Here is a 23,856-nt window from a genome sequence, read left to right as displayed (position 1 = left end):
TTGGGCCACCCTATTCCCTGAGACACAGCAAGATTGAAAGTGTGCCAATTAATAACGCTAAAATGGGCTTCAAGTGTTCAAGTGAAAGGAAGAGTCATACCTCCTTTACTTTAAGTCAAAAGCTTTTAGAAATGATTTAGCTTAGTGAGGAAGGCATGTCAAAAGTGAAGATAGGCGAAAAGCTAGGCCTCTTGTGTCAAACATCCAAGTTGTGGAAGCAAAAGAAGTTTTTGAAGGAAATTAAAAGTGTTATTCCAAGGAAAACACAAACAATAAAAAAGTAAAACAGTCTTATTGTAGAGAAAGTGTGAGTGGTCTGGATAGAAGATCAAATCAGCCACAGTATTAGGTGAAAGTCTAATCTAGAACAAAGCCCTAACTCTCTTCAATTCTGTGAAGGCTGAGGAAGTTACAGAGAAAATGACTGAAGCTAGCAGAAGTTGGTTCATGAGGCCTAAGGAAAGAAGCAGTCTCTAGAACATAAAAGTATAAGGTGAAGCAGCAAGTGTTGCTGTAGAAGCTATAGCAAGTTACCCAGAAGATCTAGCTAAGATGATTGACAAAAGTGGCTACACCAAACAACATATGTTCAGTGTAGATGAAATGGCCTTCTATTGGAAGAAGATGGTATCTAGGACTTTCATAGCTAGAGCAGAGAAGTCCAATGCCTGATTTCAAAGCCTCAAAGGATAGACTGACTCTTGTTAGAGGCTAAACCAGCTGGTGACTTTAAGTTGAAGCCAATGCTCATTTGCCATTCCAAAAATCCTAGGGCCTTTAAGAATTATGCTGAATCTTCCATGCCTTTGCTTTTTAAACAGAGCAACAAAGTCAGGACGACAGCACATGTGTTTATCACATGGTTTATTGAATATTTTTTTTTTTTTTTTTTTTTTGTTTGAGACGGAGTCTCACTCTGTCACCCATGCTGGACTGCAGTGGCTGGATCTCAGCTCACTGCAAGCTCCGCCTCCCGGGTTCACGCCATTCTCCGGCCTCAGCCTCCCGAGTAGCTGGGACTACAGGCGCCCGCCACCTCGCCCGGCTAGTTTTTTGTATTTCTTAATAGAGACGGGGTTTCACCGTGTTAGCCAGGATGGTCTCGATCTCCTGACCTCGTGATCTGCCCGTCTCGGCCTCCCAAAGTGCTGGGATTACAGGCTTGAGCCACCGCGCCCGGCCGTTTATTGAATATTTTAAACCCACTGTTTTAGACTTACTGCTTAGAAAAAAAGATTCCTTTCAAACTATTACAGCTCCTTGACAATGCACCTGGCCACCCAAGAGCTCTGATGGAGATATACAAGGATATTCATATTGTTTTCATGTCTGCTAATACAACATGTATTCTATAGCCCATAGATCAAGGAGTAATTTCAACTTTCAAGTTTTATTAATTAAGAAATACATTTTGAGTCTAGGAGTGGTGGCTCATGCCTGTAATCCCAGCACTTTGGGAGACCAAGGCAGTTGGATCACCTGAGGTCAGGAGTTCGAGACCAGCCTGGCCCACATGGTGAAACCCTGTCTGTACTAAAAATACAAAACATTAGCTGGGCGTGATGGCACATGCCTGTAATCCCAGTTACTAGGGAGGCTGAGGCAGGAGAATTGCTTGAACCCGGGGGGTGGAAGTTGCAGTGAGCCGAGATCGTGCCACTGTACTCCAACCTGGGCGACAGAGCAAGACTCCATCTCAGAAAAAAAAAAAAAAAAGAAATACATTTTATAAGGCTATAGCTGCCATACGTAGTGATTCCTCTGATGCATCTGGGCAAAATCAATTGGAAGTCTTCTAGAAAAGATTCATCCTTCTAGCTGCCATTAAGAACATTTGTGATCCATGGGAGGATCTCAGAATATCAACATGGACAAGATATTGGAAGAAGTTGATTCCAACACTCATGGATGACTTTGAGGGGTTCAGGACTTTGGAGGAGGAAGTAACTGCAGATGTGGTAGAAATAGCGAGAACTATAATTAGACGTGGGGCCTGAAGATGTGACCGAATTGCTGTAATTACATGATTAAACTTGAACGGATGAGTTGTTTCTTATGGATGAGCAAAAAAAAAAAAAAAAAAAAAAAAAAAAAAAAAAACTGGTTTCTTGAGATGGAATGTACTCCTGGTAAAGATGCTGTGAACACTATTGAAGTAACAGATTTGGAACATTATATAAACTTAGTTGATAAAGCAACAGCAGGGTTTGAAGGGATTGACTCCAGTTTTGAAAGAAGCTGTACTGTGGGTAAAATGCTATCAAACAGCATTGCATGCCACAGAGAAATCTTTCATTAAAGGAAGAGTCAATCAGTAGGGCAAACTTTATTGTTGTCTTGTTTTAAGAAATTGCCACAGCTACCCGAACTTCAGCAATCACCACCTTGATCAGTCAGCAGTCATCAACTTCAAGGCAAGACCCTCCACCAGCAAAAAGATTACATCTCACTGAAGGCTCAGATGATCGTTCACATTTTTTTAAGCAATGTTTTTAAATTAAGGTGTGTACATAGTTTTTTAGACATAATGTAATTACATATTTGATAGACTGCATTATAGTGTAGACATAACTTTTATGTGCACTGGGAAACAAAATTTGTGTGACTTGCTTTGTGCAATATTTGCCTTATTGCTGTGATCTGGAATTAAACTTGCAGTATCTTCAAGATATGCCTGTAACTAGTGAGTAACAGAGCAAGGATTTGAATTGAAGTATGTGTTACTTCGGAGCCCATTCCTAGTCTGTACCAAGATCATTGCTCATCAAGTAACTCATTATACTATGTTTTGGTTGTATTATGGGTCAGATCACATTTTCACAGCATGAAAATTCACAAAGCAACTCTACCCATTACCAAGAAAAATTTATATAACTTCATTTTACTCTCTTATCCTAATATCTATAGAATGATTACATTCTCTAATGTTTGATTATGTGATGCTGTCTGTGTAAATGATACTATATAGGATGAAGGATGAATCATGTTTATTCTTAGAAGATTTTGGCACTAGATTGGCTTAGCTATTAAATAGCACATTTGCTACCAGAGTGAGAAATGAATAGCAAGATATTTTTTTGATTTGTAATCTTACAAATGTTTTTGTTTTTAGTGACTTTCAGCGAAAGAAATCATGGTTTCCCTTAGTAGTTGTGTTATTTTGCTATGGAGGCTATAACAAAATACCACAAACTGGGTGGCTGACTCAACAGAAATCTGTTGTCTCTCAATTCTGGAGGATAGAAGTCTGAGATCAAGGTGTTGGTTGTTTCTAAGGGGTATGAGGGAGAATCTGTTCCATGGTTCTTTCCTAGCTGCTGGTGGTTTGCTGGCAATCTTTGACATTCCTTGGCTTATAGATCTATCACCTTGATCTCTGCCTTCACATGGAGTTCTTCCTGTGTGCATGTCTGTCTTTGTGTCCAAATGTACCTCTTTATAAGGATACCAGTCACATTGGATTAGGGCCCACCCTAATGATTTTGTCTTAACTTGATTATTTGCAAAGATCCTATCTCCAAATAACGTCACATTCACAGGAGTTGGAGGTTAAGGCTACAACATATTTTGGGGGGAAACAATTCAACTCATAACAGTAGGCAACTTTTCTGAAGATAGATTTGAAAACTCTTTAGTAGTGGTTATATACATAAGTTTGTTTATCAAAACATTGGAATAATTATATGTGCATATGTCCATAAATGAGTCATGTATGAATATTTGCTTTGGAATAGGACTGACTTGCACTAGTCTCTTCTTATATAAAAACTATAGTAAGAACAAACAGGAGAACTACTGAAGATGGTTTTCAATAAATTACATATGATTGGATGTGAAAATGTATGGAGCAGGTAATGCATGTATGAGATCATTATAACTGGTGGTATGATGAAGTTGAGATTTAGATGGGCATTCGGGGCCAGAGGCTGCTACAGAAGCAGAAAGAACATGGGGTAAAGTCCTGATGTAGGAATAAATATTTTAGGCATAGTGAGCTGTGGTGGTGAAGAAGGCTTTGGGCCCAATTATATTGTCAAGTGATCCTGGGTGAGGCTCTTTAGGGTTAATGCAAGTTTTAGCTATCACAGCTTCAAGAAATTGTAGAATTTATTTTTAATTTTATTATGTAGAACATTTGGAATATATGACAAGAAAAACATGACCTCTAATCCTACTACTCATTATTAATATTTTCACGTTGATATTCCTGTGTCGAATTCCTGCCATTTTTTTTCATTGAGATTATATTACATAAACAGTTTTCTAAAATAAATCAGTGTCTGTAGTATTGTCTAAATATGTACCTGGATTTGCGACTTAGTGGGTAACAGACCTAATGGTCCTTGGTGGTGAGTTGGGTCACCATAACTCCATATACCATTAGGTCAAGCTAGCTTTGTCTTGTGTGATTTAGTCCATTGCCTTCAGTCATGTTCTTCCTCCCATCTTTCATATGGCTGTCAAGATCTTTTTCATGATCACTTCACTTTCCTGTCTTCACTTCTTTAGTCAGGATACAGGTTCAGCTTTTTAGCATATAAGTCATCTCCGTTATCTTTCTCATGCCTTTGTCTTCTTATTTGCTGCTTTCCCAAAAAAATACTTGAAATTCTCAGAATATTGTGTGCCCTTTTGTACCTCCCTAACTTTTTACCTCTTTCTCCCACTAAGAATGCTTTCTCTCTGCTTGTCTCTCTGTTCAGCAGCTACTCATTCTTTAAAGCCAGTTTTTCCTTCATTTTAGTGTCTGTAGTACTTTCTATAAAACTTATTATAGAACTGGTTACAGAGTATTTTAGTAGCCGGTTTTAATCTTAATTTCTTACTAGACTGAGTTATTTGTGCTGGTAGGCATTGTAGAAATTGGAAACCAAAATGAAGAGGAACTTTAGGAGTTTGCAATCTAGTGGAAGACATCCAATTTTGGTGAGTCGGTGGGGTATGATAATGGAAAGTTGTTGAGAATATACTTGCTTCATGACCCATTAAAACAGAATTGTGACTGGAAATGTTTATATGGTATCTTAAAATTAATGAATTTTATTTGTTTGCAGGTGGCAGTGGGCTTGCATCACAGGTTGCAGCAGATGTTCTCAATATCTCTATTAAAATTTCCTTATTTCCGTATGTGAGAGGAGCTCCAGAGCTGCATCCTTATGGTAGCTACCATGCCGTGGTAGGTGATGCTGTACTTTTCTGCATCATCCTTCCTGTCCTAACAGAGGATCTGGGTTAGAATCTAGCTGTTGTTTTTGTAAACAACCTATGGAGAACTGAAAGAAGAATGTTTCAATAATATCTAAATTGTTATTTCTTTGAGGTTATGTTCTATGCCTTGTTATTTTTATAATTGTTCACAGAACCTCTAAATACTGCCTTGCTCATCATAGGCACTTAGCATTGTGATTTTGTTTGACTTGTATCTAGTTTTGATGGCTTCTTATTAATTTTTAAGTTGTTAATCTAATTTCTTATTCTTTCAAATAATAAAGAAGCATGTAACATTAATTTTACTTACAAACAATGTCTTCCAGTAATATTTTATCAGCTTCTCAATTTTATGAAGGAGATTCAACTAGAAACTGATAAAATTCCATATCAGGAGTCAGTAGAACTATTTTATTGTAAAACCTCTGTATTAACAAGAATGAACACTGTAGCTAGTAACTAAAGTATTTTTTCTTCATAAAAAATGGAAGTATTTTTCAGAATTCTAGGAAATGTCAAAGTAATTTTGGCTGTAGTCGTATTACATTTAATGCTATGGAGAATATTTCTAAAATTAACAAAAATATTCTGTAATTTCCTCAGTTATTGCTACTGGTGATGAGGGATGTAAAGTTGGCATGCTTTCATGTTTTGAGCATCATCATTATACACCTCTGATTTTGCAAGTCAGAAACAATCTTTGTTTTAGTTAAGATAGCTGAGAACATTCTTAGGTAGGGGATCAGGCTTTCATCATTTGTGTATTTATGTAAGTAATATATACAATACAATGAATTGATCAGAGTAACTACATGTATAATTTTTAATGAAAGAATCATACAGTATTTATACATTTCTGTGACTTTTTAAAAGTTTATCAGAATATGGTAGTTTGGGACCAAAAACATAGGTTTTATTTCTGTATAGATCATTTTATTTTGTTATTTTCTGTGACCACTGGTAACAATCATCTTACAGATGTAAGCTGCCATTCACTGGGAGCTTTGGCAAGAGAATTGGCTAGATCAGCAAGCCCATCTCCACTATGGAACAACAACTTGCAGCTCATCTCTATTGATGGTGAGTCAGTGTCATCTTCATACATGAAAGATCATGTTTTATCTTTGCAGTGTTATCAAACAACAATTTGTCTTAAACTTTGTTTTATGAGATGTTATTGGGATCTTGAACCATGATGCTTCATTACTTGAGCCAAAAAGACAACAAAGAAATCAACACAACAGTGGAAAATAATGCAAGTTATAATTTGTTATCTATGAATATACTTAAAATTTGTTTGATTAACTTCTATCTGTCATCTCCATTCTCACTCCTTATAACACATGCCAGCTAACTTATAATTCATGACTCTTATTTGAGTACATATACTAGAAAAGAGTCCTATTGATCACATATGTTGTATACTTATTTTAAAACTGTATTACTAGGCCAGGTGCGGTAGCTTATGCCTGTAATCCCAGCACTTTGGGAGGCCGAGGCGGGAAGATCACTTGAGGCCAGGAGTTTGAAACCAGCATGGCCAACATGTTGAAATCCTGTCTGTACTAAAAACACTTCACTTGGGAGGCTGAGGCACGAGAATCGCTTGAACCTGGGAGGCGGAAGCTGCAGTGAGGTGAGATCGCACCACTGCACTCCAGCCTGGGTGACAGAGCAAGACTGTGTCTTTAAAAAAAAAAAAAAAAAAAGTGTATGTTACTGATACCAGGAAATTTCAGCAAAGATTCTCTTCCATTTTCTTTTTTTCTGTTTCTTTTTTTTTTTTTTTTTGAGACCGAGTCTCACTCTGTCACCAAAGCTGGAGTGCAGTGGCGCGATGTGGCTCACTGCAAGCTCCGCCTCCTGGGTTCACACCATTCTCCTGCCTCAGCCTCCTGAGTAGCTGGGACTACAGGCACCCACCACCATGCCTGGCTAATTTTTTGTACTTGTAGTAGAGACGGGGTTTCACCGTGTTAGCCAGGATGGTCTTGATCTCCTGACCTCATGATCCGCCTGCCTCGGCCTCCCAAAGTGCTGGGATTGCAGGTGTGAGCCACCACACCCGGCCTCTCTTCCATTTTCAAATAGGTTATTTAGTTGGTCTACGGGTGGCCATTGTTAATGCTTGTTGCAAGTTTGCTATTCCAGAGATATAGTGCTTGACTTTTTTTTTTTTTTTTTTTTTGAGACAGAGTCTCGCTCTGTTGCCCAGGCTGGAGTGCAGTGGCGTGATCTTGGCTCACTACAATCTCAGCCTCCTAGGTTCACACCATTCTCTTGCCTCAGCCTCCTGAGTAGCTGGGACTACAGGCGCCCACCACCACACCTGGCTAATTTTTTGTGTTTTTAGTAGAAACGGGGTTTCACTGTGTTAGCCAGGATGGGCTTGACTTCTATATATTTAATATCATTACAAGAGTCAGTAGTATATCTACATAGCTATCTGCAGTTCAGGGTTAATATCATTTAATAGTATTTAGTAATCATAACTTCATTTTACTGTACTAATTACATTTATAATTTGACCAAATCTTATATAATCATGAAGTATGTGTATGTATGTGTGAGTATATATAAGTAACTTGCTGCAGTCACTTATGTTGCTTTGACCCTCTTTATTCTAGTTGCTTTCACTTGAGTTATCACCATTGTCAGGTTGTCAAAGTAAATTTTCTTTACAGTCTTGCTTTGCTAGTGTCCTGCCTGTTTTTTTTTTTTTTTGTAATTGTTACTATCTTTCAACTTTTCTTCTTTACAGTATAAACAAATCCCAAGGTCAAAAATTTGTAGGACTGATGCTCACTGAAGTCAAAACTACTTTTAGATATGAGGGAAGAGGATCCTTATCCTACAAGTACATGACCTCACATGATTGGACTAGCCTAACCATCAATATGAATTGTTTTTGAAAGAGGCTTCTGGCAGCCTTTTCCGTTACTACCCAACATCGTGTGTACTTCTTACATGTTAAACCCCAGTTAAACTGACTAGCTTGTATTCATCCTACCATGATAAGCTATTTTGCGCTTTTGTCTTCATTCATATTCTCCTTCTTACCATTATAGGCTTTCCTCTTTGCTCTCTGATAGGTACCAACTTTCATTCAAGATTGAACTTGGTGAACACTTTGAAATCCTTCTTGACTACTGACCTCTGTCACTGAAATTTCCAAGATATAGATCTCTTCTAGAGCCTACATTTCATTGTTCTTATTTACTTATGTCTTCTTCTTACTAGACTGTAGATTTCTTAAGGGCAAGTACAAAGACTATGTTTTAAATTCATTTTCATGTCCCCAATTTCTAGCATAATACCTGGCAATAGTAGTTACTTAATGAGCATTTGTGGAATGAATGAATAAGTAAGTTAAACAGGAAAGAAAAGATGATTCTAGTAGTTGGTGTGATAATGATGATAATGTGAATTCCCAAGTGGAGTGCTGCTACACTTTTCAGGGAATATTCAGTGTGGAAAACAGTATCTTTCCCAAGGTCTCACCATAATTATACTAGTTTCTTAGAGTAAATGTATAATGTGTGCCTGAAATTTTGTTATTTTGAAAAACCAAACATTTATTATTGGAAATTTACCCACAAAATTTATACAGCTGAATTTAAAAAATTAATACTAAATTTCAGTAATGAGTATAATGGAGTTTAAGAACTCCGTTACTTTCTCTATGGAGATCTTGTGTTATGATCAGTCTAAAGCTGGAAAAGGACCCTTCTGCTTGAAAATTATGAAGAGTAAATCAAAGGAGGAGCACATTTGTTACCATATTTAAAGTTTCATTTACTTTAAAGCTGTGTAATTCTGTGTCATGCAGTGCTGATGAAAAAGCTTATAATGGCCAGTATTGTCAGAATGGCACATTCTTACATGGTTCAATAGTTTACACTTCAAAAAACACTCATTTATCACATTACCCCTTTAGTAATATATCAGGCTATAAGTTGATTTTATATTTTGCCTATTTACTGAGATTGTATTAATTAGAAGTTAAATGTTCTTTGACTGTCATATTATAGTTTTAACTGAGGAATTACAATGAGGATATTAAAAGGAAGCTTAAGGTTTCTAATATTAACTAGGTTCTGTTAAATGATTTCACTTGTTTTAGAATATATAGAAATACACCATGTTAGAATGAGTGGCATATATACTAAGTAATTCAAATGAAGTGGGGAGAGGGTGGAGGAGATTGGAAGGAATGAAATTTTCCTTGTTCAAACTGTAAACACTAAAACCTTTAATTTTGTAGGAAGACATTCTATACTCTGGTCATTCAACTTGTATATCCTTAGTCTATTTAGTAGTCAAAAACTTCTAAGTAAGTATGTGTGATTTAATTTGTGCTGCTGAGAAACAGTGATCAAAAATGGCAATAAAAGCCACATAATTAAATAAGAATACTAAAAAAACAAAAACAAAAACAAAAAAACTAAGAATTTTACTGTGTCCCATTCTTCATTCAATTTCTGGCAGCCTTCATGATTACAAATCACTTGATTGACTAACTAGACATTCTCAAAGTGAATTATGTATCAGGTTCATTTTTCCTGGTTGATAGTTGACACATCCTGTAACTCTTTCACTTTGTGATATATCAAATCCTTGTAACAGTAATAAGAGATATAATCAGCTCTTTATTTCAGGAAAACTAAATTGCCTTTTAAAAAAATGAAATGCACTTGCTAACATTTTAACAACACAATGTAATTCCTGCCTTCGGATTTCAGGGTGGAATATACAGTGATGATGTTATTTTTCAGATTAAAAAAGTCTTTCGAATGATTTTCTGACAGGCATAAAACTGTTGATATCAGGTCTATAAGCTGCCTGGGCAGTTGCCTGAGCCTAGTTGCAAAACAGTTAGATTTTCTGTTCTTCTTATTTAAAAAATGCATGATAGAGAAATTGTGCATTTAAAAAACATTTTCTTTGGAAGGAAATGTAGTTTTCCCTAAATATCCAATTTGCAATGAGGCCATGATGTTGCAAACTTAAAAATGTGGAGCATTCTAATGGCTATTAATAGGGAGGGTCTCTTTTTGAGTAGGGAAAAGGGTCCATAGTGACCTGAATCTTGAGTATTTCCATTCGTTAAACCGAATCAAGGGAGTCAACTCTGCTTTCAAATATATTCTGTTCTCTTTTGACTTAATATGAATTCTTCATGCATAACTCTACTGGCAACTGAGTGGTAGAAAATTCCTTTAGCATAACTGTATTTTCTTTAATCCCATTTATCTAAACAATTGAAAATAAAATGGGCACTCTTTTTTTTTTATTGTACTTTAAGTTCTGGGATACATGTGCAGAACATGCAGGTTTGTTACATACGTATACACGTGCCATGGTGGTTTGCTGCACCTGTTAACCAGTCATCTACATTAGGCATTTCTCCTAATGCTATCCCTCCCTAGCCCCCCACCGCTCGATAGGGCCCTGGTGTGTGATGTTCCCCTCCCTGTGTCCATGTGTTCTCATTGTTCATCTCCCACTTATGAGTGAGAACATGCAGGGTTTGGTTTTCTATTTCTGTGTTAGTTTGCTGAGAATGGTGGTTTCCAGCTTCATCCATGTCCCTGCAAAGGACATGAACTCATCCTTTTTTGTGGCTGCATAGTATTCTATGGTGTACATGTGAAAATGGGCACTCTTTAATGTTATTGATATATTAAGAATTGAGAATCCTGCACAAAATTCAGTCATTCCCTTAGTAAAAGTGAAGTCACTTCACTGAGAATTCTCACGCATGGGAATGTAGGGCCTGTGTAAGTGTCATTATGAGATCCTCTTACTAATAAAAAAAAATTATATATGACAAAGTAATTCTGTGTTTCTCACGAAGGCAGACTTATCAAAAGTTAACGGAAGCTTTGTGTATATAAGGACCATAGAATTGTACTGCTGTACTACTCCTATGTAAAAGCAGAGTAATTAATACCTCAGAGTTTCAGTGCCTTTCCCCTTACTTTGTTTTTATGAATAAGATTTATTCTATTAGAACTAAAAATTGTTTTCTTGCTATTTCATTGTCTTTATAAGGATATGGTTTTATAAAAAAAATCCTTATTACCTTTCTGAGTAATATTACCCTTCTGAGTAATAGTCTACTGAATTTATGTGAACATATAGGGTAGCAATGTGTTATTACACATAGTCGTATATACATGGCAGTTTTTTTTCTTAGTATTTTGTTCTCTTTAAAATGATCTAAAGTTCTTGAATTTATGCTTTGGCTACCTTGAAATTTAATTTTCAATCCCCTAACACTATTAATTTTGTGCTTAGTAGTTAAAATTGCTACTAAACATCTTTTATGGGATTAAAATCTTATTCCTGATTAGGCAATGAATTATATAAATAATCAGTTATTACATTCATTTACAAATTATGACTAAAATGTTAATCCTCCAAATATGTTTTTAACAATATAGACCACCCTGGTATAATTGAAATTAAGGAATTAGAAATGGAAAGATAAAGAATCAGTTTAATTAATTAATTAATTAATTTTTCTTTAGACGGAGTCTCACTCTGTCACCCGGACTGGAGTGCAGTGGCATGGTCTTGATTCACTGCAACCTTTGCCTCCCGGGTTCAAGTGATTCTCCTACCTCAGCCTCCTGAGTAGCTGAAATTACAGGCATGTGCCACCATGCCCAGGTAAGTTTTTTTCTTTTTTTTTCTTTTTTGTAGTTTTAGTAGAGACAGGGTCTCACGGAGTTGGCCAAGCTGCTCTTGAACTCCTGGTCTCAAGTGATCCACCCACCTTGGCCTCGCAAAGTGCTGGAATTACAGGCGTGAGCCACCATGCCTGACCTAGTTTATTAATTATAGAAAAAACTTTAAGTCTTTTTTTACTTTAGTAGGTTTTGTGAGAAGACCATAAACTGAACTGGAGCCGTAAAATAATGCCATTCTCCAGTCTAACTTGATACATTCTGCGTTTTGACATAGCTGGACATTTGGAATCTAGAGGCATTATTGTACTTCTTTAGACATACTGAGGTAAACCATATATGGTAAAATGGGCTTTTGTTGCTGTGACCAGAACATAAGATGTGGGAATGAAAGAACAGCAGGGGAAAGGGGGAGACAGAAAATATTTTTTTGGCCACATAAATTGATTGAATTAGTTTGATTGTTTGTTTATGTTGATTAAACAGATTGCTAGGTTGTCTCCATTTGTGATGTACAACTTGATGCTTAATTGCTCCCATTGAGCTATTTAGTAATAGGAAAGTCATTGAGAGAGGAAGTGAAATATCTGGAGATTTCCTTCAGGAAAACTGAAGGAAAATATTTAAGAAGGAATTTCTGGTTTTTGCTTTTCTAAGTAAGTGTGTAAAGGGGTCAGGATGTCCAGTATAAATAAAATCTGCCAGCCTTAACATTCCACGATTTTTACTTTAATCCTTGACACTGATTCTCTCTCCCTTTTTCCGATTGACATGTGCAAGACAGTAACATTTGCATTTTTGTGACATGGTCCAAGTGTCTCATATTACATAAATTTTTATTGTATTGGTCATATCAGCATTACATTGGTATGCCTATTTTAGTTTTGTATGTTAACACTGACATTTTCTATTCTGATGATACAAGCAGGTTTTAAATAGTGTCTGTATATTAATATTTATGGCCCTTTTGAATATTTCTGGTTAAATCCTTCCTTGGCCTGGATTTGGTTAGTTCTTTATTTCTCTTGTTTAGGCATATGCTAAAAGTTGGAACTACAGAGTAATAGGTATGGAGTACAGAATTATGATATCTTTTTATTACATAAACGCTAAAATGGCATAAGTGTATTTTGTATGATTCTAGGTCTCCTTGCTGTTGATATTATAGATAATATGTAAAATATTTCTTTTAGATCCCCTTTTAATTGGATTCAATGATATTTGGTTTTGATTCTGAGAAATGTATACATTATTTTGCGAAGAGATTCAAGGGACATGGATGTTAATGGTGGTAGATGCTGGCTGGAATCAGTAATTTTGGATTGATATCAAAGAAGAACATAAAGAAGGCATTGTTTTAGTTAAAATTAATGGTCTACAGCAACATGTAATAGTATTTAGTACATTCTACTTTTGATGTCTACCTAGTACTTTAAAGCCTCAAATAATATACACTTTTGTTGGTGTATCAGTCAGTATTCTCCAGAGAAACAGAACCAATAAAATACATATATATGCATATACATATGCATATGCATATACATACACATACTCACACACACACATATATGATTTATTTTAAGAAATTGGCTCACACAGTTGTAGGGACTGGCAAGTCTGAAATCTGTAGGGCAGGCTGGCAGGCTGGAAACTCACACAGCAGGTGATGCTGCAGTCTTAAGGCAGAATTTCTTCTTATCCAGGACCCTCAGTTTTTGCTCGTAAGGCCTTCAACTCATGGGATAAGACCCACCCACATTATTAAAAGTTAATCTCTTTTACTTAAAGTTAGCTGATTGTAGACGTTAACAACATCTACAGAACACTTCACAGTAACATCTAGGTTAGTGTTTGATTAAATAAGTGGGTGCTATAACATAGTCAAATTGAGCCATAAAACTAACCATCACAGTTGGTCATTCTCTCCCATCCACCATTATTTATGTCACAAGTCACAGAAATGCCTAATGTCAAACTATGAAACTATCATCAAAGGACATATTAGGCAACTTCCTTGAAATGAAAGCGATCAATTCCAGAGATAATAGCTGGCATCCGTTTGTTCATTAACAAATATTTATTGAATGCTCTGTATATGCCAGTACTGAAAAAGAATGACATGCAAAACCACTTATGGACCTTATTATTTTGTAGTTTACTGGTTAGAGTTGAGGCCTAGGAAAGAGGCAAAATGTGGTTGTTAATCCAATGAAAAAACTGTTTCCCTGTGGCTTGCTTCATGTAAATTTTTATTACATAAATCTTATGATAATTGCAATGTATAAGATAGTCAACCTCCTCTTTAAATAATTTATATTTCTTTGATATTTGTATCTAGAGATTTTTGAGAACAGTTTTGGAAAATTTCGAGAGGTTAATTAACTTGCCCACAGTTATACAACCACTAAGTGGAAGAGCAGGAATTCAAACTCAATCTGTCCGAATCTGAAGACCATGAATTTTTCCTATCCCACTCAGATTGTCTCTATATAAAACTTCTTAGCAAGGCTCCTGGATCCCTTGGGACAGCCTCTTGTCTGTGTAAAGAGATTCCTAGACTTCTGTGGATGAAATTTCCTATGATCTCTTTTGGTAACTACAAGTGAGTTTATTTGACTGACTTTGTCTCCCAAGTAGAATGAAAATTATTATGTGAATTATGTGGGTAGAATGAAATGTTTAAAAACTGAGGTTAAGGTAAAATTAATGAAATTAACAACAAAAGAAGAGTAGGTTAAGTAGGTGCTAGGAAAGTATTACAGTATATTCAGGCTTGGGCCAAAAAATGACTAACATTTAAAGAAATGTGCAGGAGTAAAAGTGTGAGAGAAGGAAGAGAAAAAGAGCAATTTGCGTAAGAGGCAAAAGTGTGGATTAATGCCCATCTACTGCCTTTTATTCCTTAATAGAAGTTTAGCATAGAGTAAAATGAATTTGGCCTTAGAGATAGTGGATGTTTCTATTTTGTGACTGTTCCAAAACATTAAGTCATTTTGTGGTATAGAAACACTAATAGTTGGGAATAGTTACAGAGATACTTAATGGTTGTCAAATAACAAGTACTCCTCTAATTTTCTAGCCACTTTGTAGCTGGTGATGGGGTTGTGGGGGACTGGGGGTAGGTCACCAGTACTTTATGGTGTATCCACAAAATAGCAGAACCTCTGTCAGCCTTGGTTCTTAAGTGAATATGAAGTAGAAACCCTCATTGATGAATTTTGTGCATGTAGCATAAGTGAGAAATAAGTTTTTGTTGTACTAAGCCATGGAGATTATGGGATGTTTGTTATTAAACTGTGTAACCCATCTTAACTCTATAGGGATTTAAGTGTTCCTCCCTACCCCTGGCCCTGCTAAACTGTCCTCACACTGCTCATACTAAGTCTTTAATATCCAATCCATCTCTGCATACTTCTTCTTATCAAAAGCCCCCCAGTAGGTGTAAACTCTTTGTAGTCATTCTTATAATTTCTGATATCATTGATGTTATTAGATTAGATATACTTACAGAATAACTCTTTTTTTTTTTTTTTTTTTTTTTTTTTTAGACGGAATCTTGCTGTGTCGCCAGGCTGAAGTGCAGTGGTGCGATCTCAGCTCACAGCAACATCCACCTCCTGGGTTCAAGTGATTCTCCTACCTCAGCCTCCCGAGTAGCTGGGATTACAGGTGCACCACCACACCCAGCTAATTTTTGTATTTTTAGTAGAGACGGGGTTGCACCATGTTGGCCAGGACGGTCTTGATCTCTTGACTTCATGATCCGCCCACCTCGGCCTCCCAAAGTGCTGGGATTACAGGCGTGAGCCACCGTGCCCCGCTGAGTAACTTATTTTTTTGCATGGCTATTACAAATTACTAACAGTTATTCTAATTTTATATTTAAGATTGAGACTTTAAGATTAGGTTTTCATATAATTTATTAGGATTATTTGGAAATTCTTCAGAGTATGCTGCCTGGGGACTTGAAAATAATAGCAGGCAGTGTAAAGTCAACTATTTTGAGATGTCTGTTTCTTCCCCAAGATTAAATTATATAATGTGCCAACCCATATAATTATATACTCTACAGCATATTAGAATCCATGCTAGTTTTTATAATAATTTAGGGCTAATGAAAGTTTCTGTCTTCTAATGAATATGCAACTTTTGACAAATGACCGTAATGTACCATTTGCCTTTTTGCCTTGGCTACCTGTGAGCTCATAGTGAAAATTAGTTTTCACTTTTATTAATTTCCTGATCTATAGTTCCTCGTATAATCGTGTCCTATATTTGTTCATTTAATTACTGAGTTCCCACTTATCTTTAGTTTTAAATTAACTTTGTATAAAAATGTTTTATTTTTTGAGCTAGAGTCTCTAATATTTTTATTTCTTAGGTCCTGTTAAGTACTTAGTTCCTCCTTTCCCTTTTCTCTTTTCTTGCTTTGCAGGAATCTAATGACCATTGAACTGTAGCCATTACTTCAATTACAAATATTTTCTTCACTAATGTCAGACTGTGGGCCTTTGTATATACACTTTTAACAAACTTTTTGGAAGTGCAGTACACCTCACAATAACTTCTCAATGCCGAATCATAGTATTTGAAGACATTTTAAACAACAATTAAACTCAACTTATTTACTACCAGTAATGCACATAAGTCAGCTGAAGTGAGGATAACATGAATAGCACAATACATTATGATTGCTGTCTGGCCAACAGTAATAATAAAAAACCTTCAGTTTTGACATGTGTCTTGATTTCAGAGATGTTTAAAAAGTTTGTAAGTTACCATTGATAAAATATGAGTTTGCTTTTTCAAATATTCCTTCTTCTCTCCTTCTGGAACTCAAGAGTAAACATATATTAGATTTTCTCACCATTTTGTGTATGCTGGTTCCTAGGCTACTCTCTGAGTCATTTTTTTTTTTTTTTTTTCTGATCTGCCTTCCAGTTCACTAGTTCTATGATTTTCTGGGTCTGATCTGCTGCAAATGCAATACATTGAGTTTTAAATTTCAATCATTGTGTTTTCATTTCTAGAAATTTCATTTGACTCTTTTTCAAATTACTTTTCCATTTTTTTTGTAGTTTCCTATCCCTGCAGATGTTTTCAATTATGCCATTTAATTTTTTAAATATAGCAAGCGTAGTTTTATAATTTGTATCTGATAATTCTAATATCTGAAGTCTTAATAGGTCTGTTTCAGTTGTCCTGTCATTATGCATATTTTTGCCCATGTTGCTTTGCTTTCTTGTATGCGTGGTTATCTTTGTTACTGCTCTTGCAAAATTATTTGGAGAGTCCTGGAGGCTTAGAATGAACATGCCTTTTAGGAAGAATTTGCATTTGCTTTTGCCAAGGATCTTGGGATCGTAACCTGGTCAGTGAATCCTAATGAGGGCCAGGCTGTGGCCAAAGATTTTTAGACAGACTTTTCCCTCCTTTGCCATTTCTCTTTTCTTTCCTCCTCTGCTCCTCTTAGTGTCCAGACAACCTTCACTGAGGTCCTTGGGGTGGGTGGGAAATGAGGATGGCAGGTTTCATTCTAGGTATAGCCCTTTGAGGTCAAACTTAATGCAGAGAGAGTTTTCTATTCTATGTGCCACCTTACGTGGGATCTTGAGCCTTGATTTCTAAATGCCTTGCCTTTGATATTTTAGAATTGAAGCTTAAATTTACCAACTGGCAAATGTCCTCAAGGCAAATTGGCTTAGGTGTTCAATATTCTTCTTACCAGAAAGGTAAACACTGGGTTTTTTTTAAACTTCACCCAGAATTTGGCATGACAGTTCCCCATTATCTTGTCAGCTTAGTGCTTTGAGAGATTGCATTTAAAAAAATTCTGCATTTTCAGTTTTCAGCAGGAGGGATGGCCTCAACTAGTCGTTTTCAACTGGGGGTGATTTTTTTCCGCTAGGGAACATTTGATACTGTTTGGGGATGTTTTAGTTGTTAGAACTGGGGTTGGGGGAACTACTGTCACCTGTTGGGAAGAGACCAGCAATGCTGTTGATTGTACTATAATGCACGGGCTACCCCCAACAACAAACAAATTACATAGCCCCAAATATCAATAATGCCAAGGTTCAAATAACCTAACCTTCCATTACTGAAAATAGAAGTTCAAGAAGATAGTTTATAATTTTGAAATTTTTAGGTCTTAATAAATTGTCATACTTTCACAGATTTTATTTCATACTAAGTAATTTATTTCAAATTTTACATTCCAACTAGAGAAAATTTTCTAAGCCAGTTTTTGTTCTTCATGAGTATTACTATCAAGGTCACATTTTTCATGTACTATGTTTTACCCTGGTACTTGTTGGCAGGGTCAGGACTAAGGTGAGATGAGCAAGGCATTTGCCTCACACAAAATACACAATGAATAAAATGTCAAAACTTTAAATAAAGACAGAATCACTAAAAGTACTTTGCCATATTGGAACCTGAGGCAAAAAGAAAAATAAGTAAAACTATTTAAAATTTTGATATTTTGTTCATCATAGATTTTTATATTAATTTTGATTGTTTAAAACATTGCATTAAAATATTGTTTAATGTGTTTGCCGAGTTTTTTTTTTTTTGACACCCCCTTAAATTCGCACCAATGTGAGTGTCTTGCTTCCTTATTTGATTCTTGCCCTGCTTGTTATTGAGTCATTCTGGTTGGGTAGCTCATACAGGATGGAGAGGCCAGGACTGACACTAGGTTTCATTTCTCGAACAGGACATGTGGAAAGGTTGCTGTCCTAATAAAGGGGTAGTGGAAGGTTTGAGGGACAGTGGTGCTGATGTTCAAATTTTTGATTATATCCAGTTATACTTTGAGTAAAAACTGTTCAGGGGATCCGGGGTAAAGTTGCAAAGGCCCCATAGGTATACCAACCAAACAGTAAGAAACTGAGTTGGTAATTCCAATTTAAGAGAGCAGTCATATAGGAAGAAGTCCACTGATACATTTAGGGAGGAGGCATAGCCACTAGGTTTAAGGCCATAGCTATCAGGATTAGGGTTATGATTTCCGTTAAGGGAGACTGAAAGACCATGGCTTAACATACTGTTCCTAGGAGGAAAAAGTGTAATGTGAACTCATTTATTCTGACTGGAATACACGAGAGGCAAAGGAAGCCTCAGAAACTTTATGGTGGGCCTGCTTATCACATGGGAAGAGTGAGACTTGGGAGACACCATGGAAACCAGTTGACTGTATTTACCATTCTTGCCTCCTTCCAATTTATCTCTCCTACCTCAATGTGGTGAATGACCAAATGGTAAGAGGTACATGAAGTGTGCTTTAAAGTAGTTTAGGTATTTCTTACCTCAGTCAAAATTAACTCAGATACAAGGGTAGGACAGAATCTGCAGGTGGAAGGTGGGTACATTGGTGACACTTAGAGGTGGTTAGGGAAACCTGAGGCAGGAGAAAAGCAAAAGTGAGGCTAATGTTGGAAAGTGTTTTGAAGCGTTAATTTTTAAACTGTTAAAGTAAAAAGTCATTTTCTTCTATTAAACCAGTAATATGTGTGTCATCATAAGCACGCATATACTTGCACAATAGAACAGAGTGACTATTTTTTTGTATTGGTGTTCCCATGCTTTTTATCCCTCGGAGTCTCTCAATTTCAGTTGTACCAAAATTTTATTGTATTTTCCAGTGGCAAAGTGTACACTTGTGTGTGTGTGTTTTTGTGTGTTTTTAAATCATTTTTGAAAGGAAAAATTCTTCTTTATCTTGGCATGCACATTTCTAGGATATGTTCCTGTTTTAGATTTTTAGCACAACTCCACTAAAACCGTAACAGGTCACTTTTGAGTTAAGTGTCAAAAATCATGTTAAAACTACCTCTATCTATTTGCATTATAGAGGAAACACTGAAGGCTTCAAAGCAATTGTTAGTGCTGGAATGTCAGAAAAGTAAATGGATGCTGGCAAGCAGATAAGATTCCATGAGAACAGCCCCTTGAGCCTATTTGGTAAAATACTAGAGCTGCAAAGAATGATGGACTTTGCAAGCAGAGCGAGCTACAGCCCTTGAAATACAAAGAAAGAAAAGGAAATAGAAACCAGAAATATCTTTATGGAGACTAGATCTCAGGACTACTCTGAAAGATCTTACTTTTTTTGTTTTTAAACAGGTGACAGATACTCATCAGACATATTCCTTCCATTCAAAGAGAGTATTCAACATTAATGATTCTCCATTTTCTTTTTCATGACACATTTATCCCCAGATGCCCAAACATCATTTTTGCATATTTATAAAACCAATGACAACTGTAGTATAAAATTTTTGAAATGATGCTGGTGATGATTTTAAAACATTCAGAGTAAACTGATCACATAGAAATGTATTAAGTTAATCAATATTCCTGAGTTATACTTATGGTCATGAGGCATATTCTAAGAGCCAAGTGATTTGCTTTTTTGATTGTACGTGGTGGGCTTATCTTGGGCTAATTCACATAGGTTGTCTTAGTATCTTAAGACACTGACACTGCTTTATTTTTTATTCCTTTCTGTCTCTTATTTAGTTAAAATTTTATTGACATATTATATGTATTTATGGGGTACAATATGATATACTTGTTGTATAATGATCCAATCAGGTTACTTAGTGTATCCATCATCTCATAATCATTTCTTTGTGGTGAGAACTGTCAAAAGCTCTCTTCTAGTTGTTTGTAATAGAGAATACTTTAATGTTAACCATAGTCCCCTTACTGTGTAATAGAACACAAGAACTTACTCCTCTTGTCTAATTGTGACTTTGAACCCATTGACCAATCTCTTCCCATCCTCCATTCACTCCTTCCCAGATCCCTCTCCAGTTGCTGGTAACCACTGTTCTCTCTGCCTCTATAATTTTTTTGAAGATCCTACGTATGAGTGAGATCGTGTGGTATTTGCTTTCTGTATCTGGCTTATTTCACTTAACGTGTTGTCCTCCAGGTTCATCCATGTTGTCACAAATGACAGGATTTCATTTTTTTTTAAAAGGATGAATGGTATTCCATTATGTATATATACCATGTTATCTTTATCCATTCATCTGTTGTTGAATACTTAGGTTGATTCCCTATCTCGGCTATTGTAAGTAGTGCTGAAATAAACATAGGAGTGAAGATATCTGTTTTTTTGTTTTGTTTTTGAGATGGAGTCTTGCTCTTTTGCCCAGGCTGGAGTGCAGTGGCGCAATTTCAGCTCACTGCAACCTCCACCTCTCAGGTTCAAGCGATTCTCCTACCTCAGCCTCCTGAGTAGCTGGGATTACAGGCTCACACCACCACTTCTGCCTCATTTTTGTATTTTTTGTAGAGATGGGGTTTTGCCACATTGGCCTGGTTGATCTCGAATTCCTGACCTCAAGTGATCCGCCTGCCTTGGCCTCCCAAAGTGTTGGGATTACAGGCATGAATCACTACACCTGGCCCAGATGTCTTTTTGATATACTGATTTCCTTTCCTTTGGATATACAGTAATCCTCCCTTAACATTGTCTATAAGTTCTTGAAAACTGACTTTAAGTGAAGTGATGTATAACGAAACCAATTTTTACAGTGGCTAATTGATATAAACAAGGGATAGTTCCTATGTTATATTTCTGATTATAAAAACATCACTAAACTTCTAAAGACCCACAACACTTCTTTTTTTTTTTTTTTTTTTTTTTTTTTGAGACGGAGTCCGCTCTGTCGCCCAGGCTGGAGTGCAGTGGCCGGATCTCAGCTCACTGCAAGCTCTGCCTCCCGGGTTTACGCCATTCTCCTGCCTCAGCCTCCCGAGTAGCTGGGACTACAGGCGGCCGCCACCTCGCCTGGCTAGTTTTTTGTATTTTTTTAGTATAGACGGGGTTTCACCGTGTTAGGCAGGATGGTCTCGATCTCCTGACCTCGTGATCTACCCGTCTCGGCCTCCCAAAGTGCTGGGATTACAGGCTTGAGCCACCGTGCCCGACCTCACAACACTTCTAATACTAAACATTGAAATAAACGTGAATTATATGCATATTTAAGAAAGAATAATAAAAAGATAATTATTTACTCTTTTTTTTGTGAATCAGTGACAGTGGTTGTAGTGGCAGTGCATTAAATCAAGGAATAAATGTTTGTGAAGAAAAATTATAAGAAGCATTTCCTACAACTACTTAGTTCAAAAACAATTACAAATATGGTAGACATGCTTAACACTTTCATGCAGCATTGTTTGTTGTTGTACATTTGTGTGATTATTGTACATTTTGTGAATATTTATTTATTTATTTAATTTTTCATTTTTGAAACAGGGTCTCACTCCCATCACCCAGGCTGGAGTGCAGTGGTGCAGTCATGACTCACTGCAGCCTCAGCTTCCTGGGTTCAGGTGATCCTCCCATCTGAGCCTCCCAAGTAGCGGGGGACTACAGGCCCATGCCACCATGCATGGCTAATTTTTTGTATTTTTAGTAGAGATGGAGTTTTACCATATTGTCTAGGCAGCTCTTGAACTCCTGAGCTCAAGGGATCTGCCTGCCTCAGCCTCCTAAAGTGCTGGGATTATAGGTGTGAGCCACTGTGCCCAGCCGTGACTTTTTATTTAAAATAATTTGTATTCATTCATTCATTCATTCATTTTCCAACCCATTATGCCAGTTCAGGGTTGTATGTGGCTGGAGTCCATCCCTGTAGCTCAGGGCACAAGGAAGGAACTAGCCTTGGACAGTACACCATCCCATTGCAAGGCTCACTCACACCCACACTCACTCAGGCAGGACCATGTAGATATGCCAATTCATCTACCATGGACATTTTTGAGATGTGTGGGGAAACTGGAATACCCAGAGAAGACCCACGCAGACGTGAGGAAAATGTGCAAATTCCAGACAGGCAGTGGCACAGCTGAGAATCCATTTTTTTTCTTATGTGCTTTATAATGAAAGGACATTGAATGAAACAATGTTATTAGAGTACCTGCTGTATATCCATTAGTGGGATTGCTGGATCATATGGTAGTTCTATTTTAAGATTTTTAAAGAACCACCATACTGTTTTTTTATAATGACTACTAATTTACAATCCTATCAACAGTGTGCTTCTTTTTTTCCACATCCTTGCCAATACTTGTTTTCTTTTGTCTTTTTGAAAATAGTCACTCTAACTGGAGTGAGGTGGTATCTCATAGTGGTTTTGATTTGCATTTCCCTGCTGATGAGTGATGTTGAGCATACCTATTGACCATTTGTATGTTGTCTGTTGAGAAATGTCTATTAAGGTCTTTTGCCCATTTTAAAATTGAGTTTTTTTGTTGTTGTTAAGTTCCTTATATATTCTGGATATTAACCCCTTGTCAGATGTACAATATGCAAATATTTCCTCCTCTTCTGTAGGAGAATAGGAGAATATTTATTTCTTCACTCTGTTAATTGTTTCCTTTGCTGTGTAAAAGCATCTTAGTTTGATGTAATCTCATTTGTGTATTTTTGTTTTTGTTGCCTATACGTTTAGGGTCTTATTTTAAAAATTCTTGTCTAGCCCAATGCCATATGCATCTCCCCTATATTTTTTTCTAATAATTTTGTGATTTGGATTTTATAGTTAAATCTAATCCATTTTGAGCTGATTTTTGTACATGGCGAGTGTATTTGTACATGATGAGTGTATTAGTCCATTTTCACGCTGTTGATAAAGAAATACCTGAGACTGGGCAATTTACAAAATAAAGAGGTTTATTGGACTTAGAGTTCCGCATGGCTGGGGAGGCCTCACAATCATAGCAGAAGGCAAGGCGGAGCAAGTCACATCTTACCTGGATGGCAGCAGTCAAAAAGAGAGGTTGTGCAGAGAAACTCCCATTTTTAAAACCATCAGATCTCATGAGACCCATTCACTATCACGAGAACAGCACAGGAAAGACCCACTCCCATGATTCAGTCATCTCCCACCAGGTCCCTCCCACAACACGTGGGACTTATGGGAGCTACAAGATGAGA

The 23,856-nt window shown here is 36.6% G+C and overlaps 1 long non-coding RNA gene across 1 annotated transcript in view; it reads left to right on the top strand.

Moving 5' to 3' along the window:
* The window catches only part of LOC112626906, a 177,517-nt gene that overhangs the window by 21,616 nt on the left and 132,045 nt on the right, over nt 1–23,856 (top strand). Inside the window, exons 3-4 of the long non-coding RNA XR_003119983.1 lie at nt 5,055–5,176; nt 6,187–6,288. This is a non-coding gene — a long non-coding RNA (uncharacterized LOC112626906). The remainder of the gene's footprint in view (nt 1–5,054; nt 5,177–6,186; nt 6,289–23,856) is intronic.

Source organism: Theropithecus gelada, chromosome 6, assembly GCF_003255815.1.
Source record: "Theropithecus gelada isolate Dixy chromosome 6, Tgel_1.0, whole genome shotgun sequence".
NCBI classification, from domain to species: Eukaryota; Metazoa; Chordata; class Mammalia; order Primates; family Cercopithecidae; genus Theropithecus; species Theropithecus gelada.
The sequence above is the reverse complement of the archived record's forward strand: the minus strand, read 5'-3'. Positions and strand labels throughout refer to the sequence as shown.